The sequence below is a fragment of the Lucilia cuprina genome, chromosome 6, assembly GCF_022045245.1.
Source record: "Lucilia cuprina isolate Lc7/37 chromosome 6, ASM2204524v1, whole genome shotgun sequence".
Classification (NCBI taxonomy): Eukaryota; Metazoa; Arthropoda; class Insecta; order Diptera; family Calliphoridae; genus Lucilia; species Lucilia cuprina.
Window position 1 is genome coordinate 41638274 of NC_060954.1, and position 18467 is coordinate 41656740.

Below are 18467 nucleotides of genomic sequence, written 5' to 3' on the forward strand. Positions count from 1 at the left end.
ATCTATCTATCTATCTATCTATCTATCTATCTATCTATCTATCTATCTATCTATCTATCTATCTATCTATCTATCTATCTATCTATTTATCTATTTATCTATCTACCTGTCTATCTGTCTTTCTATCTATATATATATCTTTCTAGAGCTTCAGGGATATTCAGATCCTTTTATTCATATATTGTTTTGTAAAACCCTACACTATGTCCACAACTTCAGTAATCTTTAAGCAACAACAATAGCAACAATAATTACATATTTTAGCAAATTCGTGTTACATATTTATCATTCCTTTGTTTAATTAAAGATTTATGATTTATTGTAAACAACTTCTTAGCTAGGACTTGGTAACTCAAAAAAGTAGAGAAAATAAAACAAATAATTTTCAACATAAATAATGATTTATTGCTTTAAAACGTTCAAATTAAAACGAAGACCCCATGAAAACTAAACTTAACGTAACGTATCCACTCATTCGTGGCTCTATGATAATGTTGAGACCACAAGCAATTCAAACACACGTACATTATTTTTCATAAGATTTTACTGTTGCTATATATTCCAGAGATACAAAAAACAGATACACAGGTAAGAAAAGCGAAAACGAATAAGTGGGAGATGGTTGTGGTAATGGGAGAAGAAATCATTTCAACAGGTATTTTTATGACTAAACAGTATAGCTACCATCATGACAAGAACGCCAAATGTCCCTTCATCACCTGGTATTTGTGTTGATATCCTTCAGTTTCAATATATTCAGACACTTGTAAAGTCATGGCTGTCTGTTTGACTGTCTTTAAGTAGCATTGACACACTTACTGCTAATAATATAAGCTGGCGTTATATTTTACTTTAGTTTTTATAATATATTTATTTTTTTCTTCTTTTTTTTCTATTATTGAAACAGAAAACTTAAAGAAAAATCTCATTGAATGTGTACAATTGATTGTTGTTCTTATCAGTCGTTTTATTACACCTCTGGTCATGTTGTAAAATGGTTGGAAATGAAAAAGAAAATACTATAACTCAAAGAATTTGTATTTTTCTTTTGGTTAAAAGTGCAATAAAAAAAGAAATTGTATACCTTGAGGCTATAATTATTTTATGAAGACTTTTAAATTCATTATAATAAATTAAATGGTTCAAATCGTAGTTGTTGTAAAATTAGATGTAACATAATATACATACATATATACATATGTATGTATATGTAAACGTTTTGTGGGCTTCAACTCCTCCTCACAGCTGAATGTGTTTATGATGCTATCGATACGATTTGTTTAATTAAATGGATCAGTTTTATGAGTTATAAAGTTAAAAACGTTTATTATACATTTGATTTGAAATTAAATTTTTAACATTTTTATATATCGTTCAATCCTAATAAAACCATTTAAAGCTTTGATTATATATGTATATAGTTATAGAAGTCCGATCTTTAAAAAACTGTAGTTAGTTAACTATTTTTTTGTGGTATTCTATTGAATCCGAGAGAACTTTAAAGGGCGCTGGTGGAAATTTGTTCTATTTCAGTTCTAGTTCAGTTCTAGTTCAGTTCTAGTTCAGTTCTAGTTCAGTTCTAGTTCAGTTCTAGTTCAGTTCTAGTTCAGTTCTAGTTCAGTTCTAGTTCAGTTCTAGTTCAGTTCTAGTTCAGTTCTAGTTCAGTTCTAGTTCAGTTCTAGTTCAGTTCTAGTTCAGTTCTAGTTCAGTTCTAGTTCAGTTCTAGTTCAGTTCTAGTTCAGTTCTAGTTCAGTTCCAGTTCAGCTACTTTTATATAAATAATTTTTTTTTGGTGAAATATTTGTAAAAATTTGAAAAACTCATACATCACTGTTACAAATGCAGAATTTTTGGAACATTAAAAACATTTTCTTTTATATTTTAAATGATTTTCGGAAGGAAAATTTTCCGAAAATTTTTATACATATGTATCTTAACTAGGTAATGACCTATGGGCGTTTAATTGATTTTTGAGATGTGACCTTGTATGGGAGCTATGAGCAATTATGTCCCGTGGAAAAAAATTTTGTTCGTATGAATTCTATTGACCTAGAACTTTAATTTGTCAGATTTTGTGAAGATATCGATATTCTAACGGAAGTTATTAACAATAAACACTTTTACATGATTAATAATAGAATGAAACCATAAAGTGTTACATACCATTGTAAAGCTAACGAAATTACGCGTATGCTGATACGTTGGATAGAGTTTAGAATAATTAAATAAAATACAAAAAAAGAAATTTGAAAAAGCTGAAAAAACAAATTCATATTAATTCAATAACGTATTTTTAAATATACACCAATTATTTAAGACATGAATCTTTTATTACAGTGTTACCATTTTTGAAATTCGAAAATGTAGTGTTTTGCTAAGCCAATACAGGATGCGCCTTAAATATTTAATAAATTATTTATTAAACATCTGCGACACCCTGTACCTAGATGGTTTGTGTATTCACTAAAAACGTAAATTTACTTTATTTACGATATTGAAATTTACATTTTTTATTTCATTGGAAAGATTGATTTTTTCCTGTCGGTGCATTTTTTCAACTGGTAACCAGACCCTGCAATAACGGTTTATATTTCATAATTATGTTAAATATAAATATATAAATATGTAAATGATCATGACGATTTCATTATTGATCGATCTATACTTCAGAATATGACAATCGATCGATCTACCTATAGGCTGCAGACTAGATTATAGACTAGGCTATAGACTAGACTTGACTAGACAATAATCTAGACTATTGACTAGACTATAGACTGGACTACAGACTAGAATAGGCTAGACTATAGACTAGACTTAGACTAGACTATAAACAAGACTATAGACTAGACTATAGACTAGACTATAGACTAAACTATAGACTAGACTATAGACTAGACTATAGACTAGACTATAGACTAGACTATAGACTAGACTATAGACTAGACTATAGACTAGACTATAGACTAGACTATAGACTAGACTATAGACTAGACTATAGACTAGACTATAGACTAGACTATAGACTAGACTATAGACTAGACTATAGACTAGACTATAGACTAGACTATAGTCTAGACTGTAAAGAAGACTATACACAATAAACTAAAGTCGACATTTAAGTTTACTTAGAACAGTCTTTAAAATGTCTAAATGTTGGCTTTTAAAATATAATTCAAACTCAAAAAAACGCCCTTTGGATCACACGCTTTGCCTTGCCAACCACTTTCTATTACCATAAACAAACTGGTAAATTTTGAATTGTACAACAAAGACAACCCTATCTGCCATATCTGTACATGTAACAACTAATATTCTCACTCACTTGCCAAGCAATAAGAGTAAAGACGCCAACACACAGGTGAACATGAGTGATAAGAGAGAGAGAAAAAAAACTCTTAACATAACAAATACATTAACCAACAAGTACAAAACAAGTGGTGAATATATCTAGTAAAGAAACAAATTCAAAAGAGTAGATATTGTAACTGAAAGATAACAGGTAATTATTTTTGTTTAAAGAGAATAACGGGGGAGAGTTAAAAGTTGTAACAAAGATACTAGAGCGAAAAATAGAAGATCGTTAAACATTTTTGTAGAGGCAATAAGCAGAAGTTAGAAAGAGACAAACTAAATTACGGTTAAAGGTGAAAACATGTTGTATCTTTAAGCTGAAGTGGAGACAAACAAACGATTGTTTTTGTAAAGAGTTAGTTTTAATAAGAGTTTATCTTATTGTACACGGGAATTGTAAAAAAACGGAAACCTATTTTAGAGTAAAACCTTAAAAAAAAATTGTGGCAAATTATCAAAATAATTGTAAAAAAAAATTATAAAATATATAGAAAATCACAAACAAAAGTGTTTTATTTGTTTTAAAAAAAAGTTGTAAATATTACTAAACAAATCATTTTACTAAAAAGTATTTAAACAAAAAAGCATATTTATTATTGAAATTGTGTGCAAAAGTGCTTGAAAAAATCCACAAGAAAGCGACAAAAAATTCATGTTAGTGAGTGTAATAAATGGTTGAAAAACAATTTTTTTTTACTGGAAGAGTGAGTGTAAGTGTATTTATTTGAAAATGTTTTTTTTTAACGCAAAAAAAACGCCAACATTAAAGCAAATGGGTAAAAAAGTTGATATTATTTAAAACTAAATTAATAGAAATCTTTAAGTTACTAAAATTTTATTATCATTATTATCGCTGCAAAATTAAAATCCCATTAAATATTATTTTTAAACAAAATGCGCAAAAAAAGAATAAACTCTTAAGAAAAGATTCGAAAATTACTCTAAATCTGTCCCAGCAACTTTTAAAGAAATCTTATTAACAAACTAAAAGAAACAACAAGAACAACAACTAAAAATTATAATAAATTCCACATTGTCTTTTTTTTGTATGTGGCTTGTGAATATTGTTTTACCTTTTTGTTGCTGCTGCTGTTGTTGCTGCTCTTCTCCTCTAAAGCAATTGAAGCGTTTATCCTACAAAAACAACAGAAGAAGCTGAAAAAAATGCCACAACCATCTCATCAACGGTATAAACGTGATTTTGTTTGGTTTCTTAATAAAAAAAATATATACAATAACAAAAAAACAAAATCATCGTCATCCACAACAACACCAATAAAATGAAAACACTATGGGTTAAGTTCTATAAAAAGTGAAGAAAATTTAAGTTGGAAGTAACATATTTCTCATAGAGATTGACATTATTTGGGATTTAAAGTTCGGAAATTTTGTACATAGGTTAAAAGCACAATGTATACTACATCAGATCCGCTAATGGACTTGTTGTACGCTCCTTTAAATGCAAATTGTCGATTAAAAACCTTATTTAGTGCTGAGAATAAAAGAAATTATCGTTTAGTATTTAAAAAGCTAAATATTTTGGACCATAATTCTATAAAATCTTTCAATCAGTATTCTTTAGTTCCAAATCAGAGGAAATACTCCTAGGCTACTATAGGGAAAGTTGCTCCATGCATGGAAAATGGTGGTGGGGGCAAACCTCACAGGACGTAAAGAAATCCTGTTAAAAAAGTTAATAGAATATAAGTTGGAAGTTTCATATTTCTCATAAAGATCAATTGACATCATTTGGGATTGAAAGTTCGCTATTGGACTTGTTGTACGTTCCTTTAAATGCAAACTATTGGTGCAAAAAGCTATATTGTTCTAAGAATATAATAAATTATCATCGAGTATTTAAAAAACTCAATTTTCTGCACCGTAGTTCCATAGAATCTTCCAATCAGTATTCTTAAGTTTCAAATCAAAAGAAATACTTCTAGACCACTATAGAGAAAGTTGTACGTTCATTTGAATGGAAAATGGTGGTGGCGGGAAACTTCATAGAACGTAAAGAAATCCAGTTAAAAATTCCAATCAATGTTCGTAAATGAAGTTATGTATATATGGTTGTTCCGAAGATATTTGGATCAAAATTCGACGAAAGTTTCTAGAGTTGCACTTTTCAGTTCGAATGCTCTCCTTTCTTCTAAATCTGTTGATCAAATTTTGTATATTTGTGTCCGTAATTCTGAGTAATATTAGGTTGATAGGAGGATATATACTACATCAAATCTGAAGAAATACACCATGGCCACAATCGGTTGTGCAGCTGAATGAATTATTTTTCAGTAATTCCTAAGAATCTTCCAATCAGTGTTAGTCAGGAATGTTATTTCCCGATTAACAGCACTTCCAAGGTACTTGGATTAACATTCGACGAATGCCTGGTAGTGGCAAAGAAAGTGCTCCAGAGTTTCACTCTCCACGTGCTCTACATACGTCTGAATTCGCACGTCCAATTTTGCATAAAAAAAAATTGAGTTAATTTCTAGTCCATAGGTTTACCCCACAGGATCTTTGTGGTTCCAACCAATACTTCATATGGGATCCTCTGACTCTTTAGCTCAACTTTATCAAGTTGTCATTCCTTAATAGGACGTACATTTACATTGCCTTTAGTTCTGAATAGTTTGTTACCCAAGTAATGCAAAACTTACCTATAAAAGATTATTTATTCTCCTTATTACCTGATATTGCTCTACAGGCTCTTAAGGGGTGTAAAATCTGAGATAATGTTTCATGGCCTTCTCATTAGGGTTACGATGATGCAACGAGGCCTGTTTATTATTCAGGCCTTGTTAAATCGTACTTCATGAAGTTCTCCTCCATTTGATGTAAACATATTCGCTCTTTCGTTTCTAATTACTCCTGAGTAGCCTGGTACCTATATGTATATGTTTCAAAACGTGCCTCTCACATATAATATTATCATCTGATATCAGAATAATTGTCCTTTGCTGTCCGAAAATATCTTAAGCGCTATTTGGGCCAAGTTTATTTTAATCCAGTTTACTCAATATTTTTTTGCGTGGACTTATGTCTATGAGCTATGTTTCTGGGGTTTCAACACATAACCTCAGGCTGGTTTTGTTTGACCATGACATTCTATCTGCGATTAGTGTTTCAAAGATCCCAACATATCCTGCATCTAATATGATGACATGACGATGCCGTAATTCGGTCCCCGATTTTAGACTTGAGCCCAGCTTAAGTACGTATTAATGGCGTCTAGAATCCTTCTGTACATGTAAATTGGATACTTTCCCCTAAGAATTATTACAAAATCTGCATATTAGACAGATCAAAGTCCATTTTCGTTAAGGTTCCCTAAAATAATCGCAAATAATCGTGACTACCCAGGGCAAAGGAATCAAATTGACACCATGCAGTTATATAACTTGCAGCATATACATCTTTTGCATTACATTTGATTAATCTTCTTACGCGCGGTAAAAAAAAACTAGTCCAGGAATAAAAAATAGTACCAATGCGCATTGAAGACGCCTTCGGCTTTCTGAACCTGAAAACATTTTGCAAAATGTTTACGTTAGCTAAGGTCAATACCACATAAATGAACATTAATAACATCTTTTTAGGGGCCTTACATATTTAGCCAAACTGGCCCGATTTCCCAGGAGACATTGTATTAAGCCTAGATGTATTCTAGATGAAGCAACATAGGTCCTTGTTAATGATAAAAACTTATCACATTTGAATCAAATACTGAAATTTTGATCGATATCGAGCATCGTAACTCAATTCATAATAAAAATAGTATAAAAACCAAAGATTACCAAATAAAAGCGTTGAGTGATTCTCAATTTTTCTAAAGCCATAGTGCAATTGAAAAAAATAAAACTTAAGTACACAACTATTTAATGTTGATGGTCACAGCAAGATGATGATGATGACGAACACTAAGACGATGTAGAAAAAATTAAATTATGGTCCATTTTGTATAGTGTGTGAATTTCCTTTTTGGAGTAGGAACAGCAAAATCAGCAACAACAACGACGACAAAAAATAGAATATGATTTTCTAAATGTAGTTGTTGCCATATTTTGTTGATGTTGCTGCTGCTGTCGTTGTTGTAGTTGTTGCTTGTTGTTTTGAGCTCTAGTTGTTTGCAACTAGTTGTAATTGTAGATGGATACAAACAACATGATGTTGTGGAGAATGGCAGTGACGATGATGCTTTAGCTGAAGAATACATAAAGTATTGCTTCTGGTAGGAGAAGAGTCTGGGAGCGTGTAAGATGGAAATAAACGTAATTTTGTTTTATAGTCACGATTGCGACAAATATCGTTCAGTGTCGTTGTCTTCATCATCAGCAACAACTATTATTTTTTTTAATTTTCTTATGCGGAAAAAAAACTCAGAAATATAATAATCATTTAAAAAGAATTAACTATTTCTAGAGTCCATTAAGGCGGACCAATGTCTTAATATTGGAAATTAGGCTGGTAATAGTTATGTAGTTTCTGGGAAATTTTTGGAATTTAAGACAATTTATCGGTTGCTGGTCTGCACGTTTGTTAAAAGACGTTAGGTAATTAGTTATTTAAATAGTTATTTAGTTAGTTAGTAAGATAGTTAGTTAGTCATTCAGTTAGTTAGTTTGTTAGTTAGATAGACAGATAGATAGATAGATAGATAGATAGATAGATAGATAGATAGATAGATAGATAGATAGATAGATAGATAGATAGATAGATAGATAGATAGTTAGTTAGTTAGTTATTTAGCTAGTTAGTTAGTTAGTTAGTTAGTTAGTTAGTCAGTCAGTTAGTTAGTGAGTTAGTTAGGTAGTTAGTTAGTTACTTAGTTAGTTACTTTGCTAGTGAGTGAGTTAGTTAGTTATTTAGCTAGTTAGTTATTTATTTAGTTAGTTAGTTAGTTAGTTAGGTAGTAAGTTACTTAGTTAGTTAGTTAGTTAGTTAGGTAGTTAGTTAGTTAGTTAGTTAGTTAGTTAGTTAGTTAGTTAGTTAGTTAGTTAGTTAGTTAGTTAGTGAGTTAGTTAGTTAGTTAGTTAATTAGTTAGTTAGTTAATTAGTTAGTTAGTAAGTTAGTTAGTTAGTTAGTTAGTTAGTTAGTTAGTTAGTTAGTTAGTGAGTTAGTTAGTTAGTTAGTTAGTTAGTTAGTTAGTTAATTAGTTAGTTAGTTAATTAGTTAGTTAGTAAGTTAGTTAGTTAGTTAGTTAGTTAGTTAGTTAGTTAGTTAGTTAGTTAGTTAGTTAGTTAGTTAGTTAGTTAGTTAGTTAGTTAGTTAGTTAGTTAGTTAGTTAGTTAGTTAGTTAGTTAGTTAGTTAGTTAGTCAGTTAGTTAGTTAGGTAGGTAGTTACTTTGTTAGTGAGTTAGTTAGTTAGTAAGTTAGTTACTTAGATAGAAGGATATTCATACATCAAATCGTCTAGGCCTCTACCCGCCATGCTTTCCGTTCTTTTTACCAGTACCTCAAGTGTGAATCGAAATACCCACGACCTCCGATTTACTAGACTAGAACACTAACCTATCCACACAATTTAACATTTAGAACTGATATTAACTTACACTGAACTATAAATCTATTCGAATGACTTAATTTTAAAGCCTCGATCCATAATCGCCTTTGTCCCTTACGGGGCCTACTTTTCAAAATTTTTTCCTTATTCAAAGCTCACGCTTTAAACGTAAAGATTATAAATCAATCACAACAAATGTGCTATTGAAAGCCTTTGAATACAATAATTTAGTCAGAATTTCAGAATGATTTAAGACACTATTATACCTAATCCATTCTGATATAGTTAATTGTAAATATCATCATCATTATTATAATTATATAAAAAAAACTACGCTGTTTCTGGCTTGTTAACTGTAATTGTTGTTGTTAGTTGTTGCTACTACTATAATTATCATTATCACAATGATGATGATTATCATCATCTCTATCATCATTAACGGCTATCATCATTATAGCGACATAATTTTCAGCATCATCCATCCATTGGTTCTGCTTGAAATATTTTTGTTGTTTTTTTTATATGTTCTATTCATTTTTAATAGTTTATTCTTCTTCATCATCATCCACAATTTTTTCTATAAACAATTTCTTATTCTAGAATTTCTTTTCATCGAACAGGGAAGAAAAACATTTGAAGACACACATACACACACATTCGCAAACACATTCAAAGAAATGAATCTAAAAGTTTTAGACATTTAGTCTAAAAAATAAAAATATAAGACTAAAAAAGTACTACAGAAGAAAATAAACGTTATGACGACCGAAGCCAGTTAAATGAAATTCTTTTAAGTAGCTCCCGTATTCAAGCGTAAACGGAGCGAGTGAATGCTACGTGTTGGTTAGTAGTGATGGTGGTGGTAGAAATATTTTTCTTGACTTCTTTTAATAAAGAAATAAATTAAAAACAGAACAAAACATTCGTTACAAGATCTTTATGTGGGAAGTTATTTTGAAGTTTTGTTTTCTTTTTATGACCCTTGAAGAAGACTAAATGCAAAAACTAAAAATGTTGGACACACAACAAACTGTCAAACAGTTCACATTTATTAGCCCTATTTTGTGTGAGGAAGTTAAAAAAACTATGTCCATTTGAAAGTTACAAATAAAATTTTACATTTAATCTAGATTTCAGTTTTTATTGTTTTCGAGCAAAAGTTACCTAATTTAGGGGTTTACATTTAATTTGTTATTCACTGAAAGTATTCGTAAAGTTCACATTCATAAAATAAGTGCACAGTTGGGGTTAACTAATTAGCAATATATAGATATTTTAGTTTATTACTCGACACTTGTTGAATGATAGCAATCAGTGAAATTATCAAAAGGAGACTAATTGACATCTTAAATTATATATTACAGAAATCCGTTAACTTTAAATGTCAAAATGGATGTTGTTAATTTTTACTCAAAAAAAAGAAAAGGAAATAATACTAACGGTTTAAAGCATGAACTAAAGCAGTCATCACAATGTTCCGATCTAAGATATAAGCTAGCCATCAATCTAAGAATGGCAGGAGTATCTGAATGCGATAGCCAGATTAATTAGAACGGTTTCTGCTACGAACAAACTAGGATAATTGCAACGATTAGTCTGCTTTATCTCGAAGTCCATTAGAGATGTGGACACATCGATTAAAAACTCGTGAGTTAGTTTTAAAAACGATTTTTCGAAATCGGCCGAAGTAATTGTTTACTGTAGGCATAGACCAACGATCAGAAATCTAGTGCAACGCAAACTATTGCGTTGGTACTTTTCCAACTACAGGGTGAGTTAAAAACGACTCGCCACCTCCCCTTTGTATTTTGCTCATTTAGATTGAAATTTTATACATGGTTCTGCTCGTTCATGTAACATCACTTCCGAGATGCAACAATATCCCTTCTCTTTACAATCACGCAGAAAAGTTCTTATTTACAAAGAACATACATATTTGATTCTAGTATGAATATAGCTAAGCCTGATCCTCAACATTCAACCTATTATAACCTTCACCATTTAACCTATTACAATCAAGATAAAATATCCGACACATTAAGACGAATGTATAGATTAATCGTGTAACTTATCTATTTAACACCAACTTTCAAGCCCCCACAATCTCTCCTCTTAGTGATATCTGTATTTTAATCGATATTCCCTTCCCGAAATTTTGGGTTCAAACCACAGTCACCACGTCCACCCGAAGGTATCTCTTCAACAACCGGGACAAGACAATGTTCAAAACTCTGCACTACGAGTAGTGTGACAGATTTTGTAAATCAAGCATTTCTAAAGGGTTGGTCCTATCGCTATAAAATTTTTAGCTAATATAGCCAAGGAGTATTAGAGTTTAATTTTGGATCCAAAATTTCTCTAGAGGCGGCTCTATGGGGGCCAAAGTAAAACATGTTTAAAATATGAATTTCTTATACTAGTGCCATTTTAGACAACCATTTGATTTTAAAGATTTCCGAAAGAGCTCGGTTAGAGCTTGATGATTGTGAATGCTTTTTGTCTTTTATAATTTCCGAGTTATAGGCGGATTTAGTTGTATCGGACAAATCCCATTTCAAAAATTATTTTTAAAGGATCTCATTAAACAGACTATATTATTGCCTAACAAGTAGGAGTGTTATATTCGACTATGCCGTAAATGGAATGCACTCCTATAAAAAGTAATGTGCCTAAAATAAGTTTTCTGAAGGAGGCCTTATATGGGGGGAAGGGTCAATTATGGACCGATTCTCATAAAACTCGGTAGAGAGATTTTTGTTTATAAAAACTTTGCTTATATCGAAGTTTAGCGCTATACTCGTACTTTCAATCCAGTAGTGTGCGTTAAAGTCATTTTCTAAGGAGGATCTTATATCGGGGGAAGGATTAATTATTGACCGATCTTCATAAAATTAGGTAGACAGATTTTTGCTCGTATGAAACTTACTTATATCGAATTTCAGCGCTTGATCTTGAATTTTTAAGGCAGTAATTGCCGCTAATGTAATTTTTTGGAGATCCTCATAAAATATGGCTCTTTCCGCTCGGACAGTCATTGCTATATCGTCTTAGAATTTAAAAAGGACTCAGAATACATATACTTTTGTGGTTCTATGGTCAATATTTCGATGTGTTACAAACGGAATGACAAAACCTATCTTTTTTGATGGTGGGTAATAAACAAATCAAACAACCTCGTATTAGTAGTTACGACTTTTAGCCGACACTCTACCACAGTCGTTAAATTCTTTTTCAACTACCGTCAGCAGCACTTTCTCAACGCCGTTATGGGAAATTTTAAACTCTGTATTTATTAAACACGACTAAATGTCGTATCGTATTGTGCTTTTATTAGCAGTATGTACATCGTTTACAATTTTATTTTTGCTGCTGTAATGCCTCTAACATTTAACTGTGATTTTGTAAAAATGTTTTTTTTTATTCTCTATTTGTTTAATTGTACAAGGAAAACACTGATACTAGTACCACATTTATTGTAGTTTATTGTCATTATTTTAGCTAACTGGTCTTTAAACAACGACAACAATAATATAAACAAACATTCTTTTACCAATCGACCGACTGACTATGTACACAAATCCATAATGCCTAGTTATAGCAAGACCGTTATAATTCGAAATTTCATTTTTTAAATAATTTTCTAAGTCGGAAAAGAATCTACATTTGAGACAAAGTAAGAAGTATGTTTGCTTATATATGGACCAAAGCCATTATTCGGAAAACAAGAAATCATGAAATAATGGGCCCGTTTTTGCAAAATATTTAAACTGTAATAGATTTCTTAAAAAATCAAAAAGTTCCTATCAAAATCTATCATAGAAATGATCATGACACTAAATTTAATCACAATAGGTCCATAATTAAATGTAATCTCCAAAACATATAAATCAAATATAAATAATATAATTCCAATTTTATGTCTTTTCTCAACTACAATTTCTTACTTGTTTTTATACGAAACTGTATTTCTCGAGTTGTAACGTTTTTGCTAGAAGAGAACCAACTCTAAGCATTAGTGTAAGTGTTTGTGTTATTGATCGTGAATGAATTTTTGTTAGTTGAACATTAGACTTGAGGAATGACCGAAAAAACAACAAAGTTTTACCACAAAACTTAAGACAAGAGCAGAAAATTCATACTCGTATGACAAATAATTACTAACGTAATAATGATTCCGATAATAATTGAGATCTTTCAATATGAACGTGTATTAACGTAATAATGATTGAAAAAAAATTGATGTTGATTTTAATAAACAATTTTATATAAAATCGAATGAAAACAAAAAATGAAAGAAAACACGAGCAATCATGCATGGCTTTCAGCAATATGGCAATTTTACAATTTTATTTTTAACCAGGCAAATCTACCTACATACATACATGATGTTTAAATAATTGTCAGGGTTGAACATTTTGGTAGCATTGAAAATTTTTGTTTGATTCTGCAACAACGCTTCGAGTCGCAGCCAAGTATCGGGTCTTTAACCAGCAAACTATCCATATAAGCGCAGGTCCAAATCGATTAATTGACTTCGCAAATTTTTACTTTAGTTCTAGTTCAGTTCTAGTCCAGTTCTAGTTCAGTTCTAGTTCAGTTCTAGTTCAGTTTTAGTTTAGTTCTAGTTCAATTCTAGTTCAGTTCTAGTTCAGTTCTAGTTCAGTTCTAATTCAGTTCTAGTTCAGTTCTAGTTCAGTTCCACTTCAGTTCTAGTTCAGTTTTAGTTCAGTTCTAGTTCAGTTCTAGTTCAGTTCTAGTTCAGTTCTAGTTCAGTTCTAGTTCAGTTCTAGTTCGGTTCTAGTTCAGTTCTAGTTCAGTTCTAGTTCAGTTCTAGTTCAGTTCTAGTTCAGTTCTAGTTCAGTTCTAGTTCAGTTCTAGTTCAGTTCTAGTTCAGTTCTAGTTCAGTTCTAGTTCAGTTCTAGTTCAGTTCTGGTTCAGTTCTTGTTCTGTTCTAGTTCAGTTCTAGTTCTGTTCTAGTTCTGTTACAGTTCTGTTCTACTTCTGATCTCGTTTAACTGACTAATTATATACCGGGTAATATCGACAAGCTTTATAAGGACCCTCCAAAGTTTAATATCATCAAGAAAAAAGTGATCTGCAGCATCGTTCTTCGAAATCAGACCATTAAGGATGTCCATCCCCGATACAAATACATAAAGAGAATTTTTTAATGTTCATACATAAAGACATGTAGTTGGTTTTGAATAAAACCCCAACTACAAACAAATAATGAGTATTTAAGTACTTCATGTCGACTCGTCCCGATTCGTGTCGCTTTGGACTCTCCGTCACCCATTGAGATGTCAAATAATAACGAATGTTATATTTTCTTGTTGTTGTTGGGGCTGTTTTAAATTTTTTTTTTCATTTGCGAGGACTCTCTTATTTTATTTGTTTTTGATGATTTTTTTGTCAGTTTTTAAATTTTATATTCTTGTTGTGTTATTTTGGAGTATAGTTTTTTGGTATGACGACAACATCCAATAAGCACACGGGTCCAAACGCCAACCAGTTTCATTTATGGCGTCTGTTGTTGTTTGTGGTTATTTTTATTTTGCGTTTTAACGATTTTTCATTTATACGATCGGTTGTTTTTATACCGTGTTTTAGTGTTGAATGTTTGCAATTTTGAAAATTGTTGCTTGATTTGATTTTTGTTGCTTTGAATTTTCTTTTTTTTTTGTTTTCATCCATCACTGTGAATGAAGTTGAGGAGCATTTTTTTGTCGCGACTTCATACCGGTTTTTTGGAAAAGAAGTATTTTGTAGCGAAAATACATAATGATATAAAGCCCAAATGTTGCGGTATGCCTTGTCAGTGACTTTCGTGTAGAACGCTATACATAGGTAGTAAAGTTGTTTCTTATATTTTCAAGGATCATTATAATCGAATGGGTATATCTTTGGTGTTTTACAGGACTCGGTATATTAGTAACCAGAATGGACTAGTCTATATTCTATAATATGCGGACTAGCATATTAAGTAGACTAGTATATGGTCTAGTTTATAAACTTGTTTGTACATAAGCTATTATATAGACTAGTATATAGTACTAGTCTATGGACCTATATAGTCCAAACTCCTATTGATGTACAATTTTATGAAAAAGTCTTTTAACTTTCAACTGTAATCAGAGACTTCTGACAAGTTTATAGACTACTTATTTTAATGACAAGCCAAGGACTAGCCTCTAGGTTCTTGCATATTAAGTAGACTAGTTTGTATATGGTCTGGTTTATAAACTTTTTTGTAATAATATCCTATATGGACTTGTATATAGTATACTAGTACTAGTCTATTGACCTATCTAGTCCGACCTTCTATTGATGTATAATTTCATGAAACAGTCTTTTAACTTTCAACTTTAATCAGAGACTTCTGACAAGTTTATTGACTATTCTAATGACAAGGCAGGGAATGACAAGAATATTAACTGTAGGTCTTGATCTAAATCACTGACTTGTGTATTTTGAATATTTTCAAGTGTAAGGAATAGTCTCATGGACTAGTTAATTGACTTCTTTATGGACTAGCATACACATGCATATATTAGGATATCGCAGGTGCGGATCCACGGGGGCAAAAAGGGAAAATTCCCCCGTCTATAGATACGTCTATTGAATAGTATATAGTGCATTCTTCGAACCAGCCCAATGACTAATCAATTGACTACTTTTTTAAAGAATATATGGACTAATGAATAATCGTTTGACTAGTTTATTATTTGATCTACGAACTAGTCCATTAACTAGTCTATTTACAATTCTACGGACTAAACTAAAGACTAGTCAAAGGACTTTTCTATTGAACAGACTATGGGCTAGTTTATTGACTTCTTTTTGGACTAGTCTATTGATAAAGCTATTGAATATTATATGGATTAGTATATTGACTCGCCTACGGAATAATGAGTAATTAAATAATATATGTGTTAGTATATTGACTAGCCTATGGAAATGTCTATTGACTAGTGTCTTCAGTAGTCTATTGACTAACCTTGCTTTGACTAGTGGTTTCATTAGTCTATTGGCTAGTCTATGGTGTAGACTTCGACCAGCCTTATCGCTAATCAATTGACTAGTCTTTTAAACTGTTGACTAGTTTATGATTAGATCTATGTATTAGTCAATTGTCTAGTCTATGAACTAGTCAATTGGCTAGTCTATGAACTAGTCAATTGGCTAGTCTCTTAGCAAGTCTACGGACTAGACTAAAGACTTTTTAAAGGACTATTTTATTGATCAGTCTATGGACTAGGCTGTAGACAAATCTAGTATATTCAGTAACCAATAGACAATTCATAGTCTATTAATTAGTTTCTGAACTTATTTCATGACTTTTGTCTTGACTAGTGGTTAATTAGTCTATGGACTAGTGTCTTGACTAGTTTTTGGTGTAGTCTTTGAACCAGTCCTATGGCTACATATATACGGAGTACTCTATTGCCTGTAGTCTATTGACCAGGTCATATGACTGCTCTAATGATCAGTTTGTGAACTAGTCAATGGGCTAATGAATGGTCTTATCCATGGATTTTATAATGGGCTACACTTTTGACTAGTTTAGTGGCCACTTACTCTTCATTCCCTAATCCGATTTTTTATATGAATATTGATTATTAGGATCGTTAAATTCCAAATCAATGTTGACCGTTAAAATCGGGGCAACATCAGCTTTATTAATATGTACAGTCAAAATATATATAAAGAACTGTAGGGTCTAGCAGTATTGACATAAGCCGCAAAACATTTTTGTTGTGTCTATAACTTTTTTTATCCAATTTCAATTCGAAACTCATACTGTACGAGTATTTAACTCTGTATAGGTATTTGTTGTTGTTGCTAGTTTTTTCGCTGATGGCGTTTTCCATTTAAGTTGTTTTTTCTTCACATTTTCAAACTGGATACGACCACATTCTTTTGGGAGACTTGACTGATATTATTTTTTTCTAAACGTCATAGCAAGCAATTGTACGTGGATTTTTTTAAATGTGCGATTTTAACCAGCCCCCCTTTCCCGCCACTCAATTGTATCTGTATCTTATGGAATTCTCTCTTTTGCTCTCTTTTTAATTATTTGAGATTTAATTGAGTTTGAGCTTGTGTTTTTGTAACTGAAACTGGAATTCATTCGGCTTTTAAACTTCGTTTTGAGTTGTTGTAGAAATATCAACTACAAGTTTGGCGGTTAAAAATTCTGTTTAAAATACTTTTTTTTGTTCAACTCTCTGGGGATTTTTTTGTTAAGCATTGTTTTGTGTATCTTAAAGATAGATATATATTTTTGAAAACGTTTTTGTTTGGTTTTTTTTTTTTTGACAACTACAACAAATAAAAGAAAATAAAAGACACTTCATTGAAGAAATAAAGAATTCATTTTATAAAAAAAAGAAATTTTTTTTATGTTTTAATTGTGCGTTTGACCAGTTTTTTTATTTATTTAAATTTTCAACAACAGGGGAAATTTTTCTAAATTTTAATAAATTCTTTTCTTTTTAGGTGTTTTATAAAGAAATTCCTCAACTAAATAAAAAAAAATATTACAAAAAAGAGAAAATTTAAATAAAAAAAGAATAATTTACAAAAAAATAAATAAATAAAATTACAAAAACAAACTTAAAGTTTGTTTAAAAGTGTGAAATTTAAATAAAAAAAAAAAATCAAAACAAAAAAAGAGGTGCGCGCCTGCTCTTTATTGGTCGGTCACTCGTGTTGTGTTTTTTTCTTTTGTAAGATAAAAGTGATTTAAGATATCAGTTGGGTTTGAAAATAAAATACAAAAAAAATTTAAAATTCAATACCTGTCTTCATTATTTTGCTGCTGCCATCACAAACTAACTGACGACGTCTCTACATTCATACACACACACACACACCGAGATACTTATTTCTATAAACATCATTGAAAGCTGTTGTTGTTGCTGTACGTTTTTTGGATTTTAATTGTGATAAATCGCTTTTTACATGTTGTAATGTAAGGTCAGTAACATTTTTTCACTTTTTGTTTTGTATACTTTTTGTATAATGATTTTTTTTTAATTTTTTTGTTGCAAATTTTCCAAAAAACGCCTAAATGTTTTATAATTAAAGGTTTTTTTGTGCGTAAAAGTATTATGTTTGTTGATTAAAATCGAGCTTTTAGTAGAATTAATTGATTGTGTTTTTGGCACTTTTCCGTGTACCTTTTAGTAACTGTAGTTGTACTGTATAAATACAACAGCACTTTTTACTAAATAAACACCCTACATTATAAAGATTATAGTATATAGCACATAAATAAATACATACATATATTTATTTATATCATATCTAAACCTTTAATTAAAAAATCATTTTGTATCTAATGAACTGCGGGAGATTATAGACTAATCTAGATCTAGTCTAAAAACTAGACAATAAACTAGATGATACACTAGACTAGGCATTAAAACTACACTATAGACTAGACTTAAGACTATACCCTAGATTAGACTTTACACTAGACTATAGACTAGACTATAAACTAGGCTATAGACTAGACTATAGACTAGACTATAGACTAGACTATAGACTAGACTATAGACTAGACTACAGACTAGACTATAGACTAGACTATAGACTAGACTATAG

General features: G+C 30.8%; 1 protein-coding gene across 2 annotated transcripts in view; it reads left to right on the top strand.

Annotated features, from left to right (window-relative positions):
* Positions 1–3727: 3727 nt before the first annotated feature.
* Positions 3728–18467, top strand: part of LOC111680410 (apoptosis-stimulating of p53 protein 1) — a 179785-nt gene continuing 165045 nt past the window's right edge. Inside the window, exon 1 of one of the 2 annotated variants that reach the window (XM_046953656.1) lies at positions 3728–4541. The gene's annotated coding sequence lies outside the window, so the exon portion shown is untranslated. Of the gene's footprint in view, positions 4542–17406; positions 17838–18467 lie in introns of those variants that run through there. The other variant, XM_046953655.1, reaches the window with a different exon arrangement.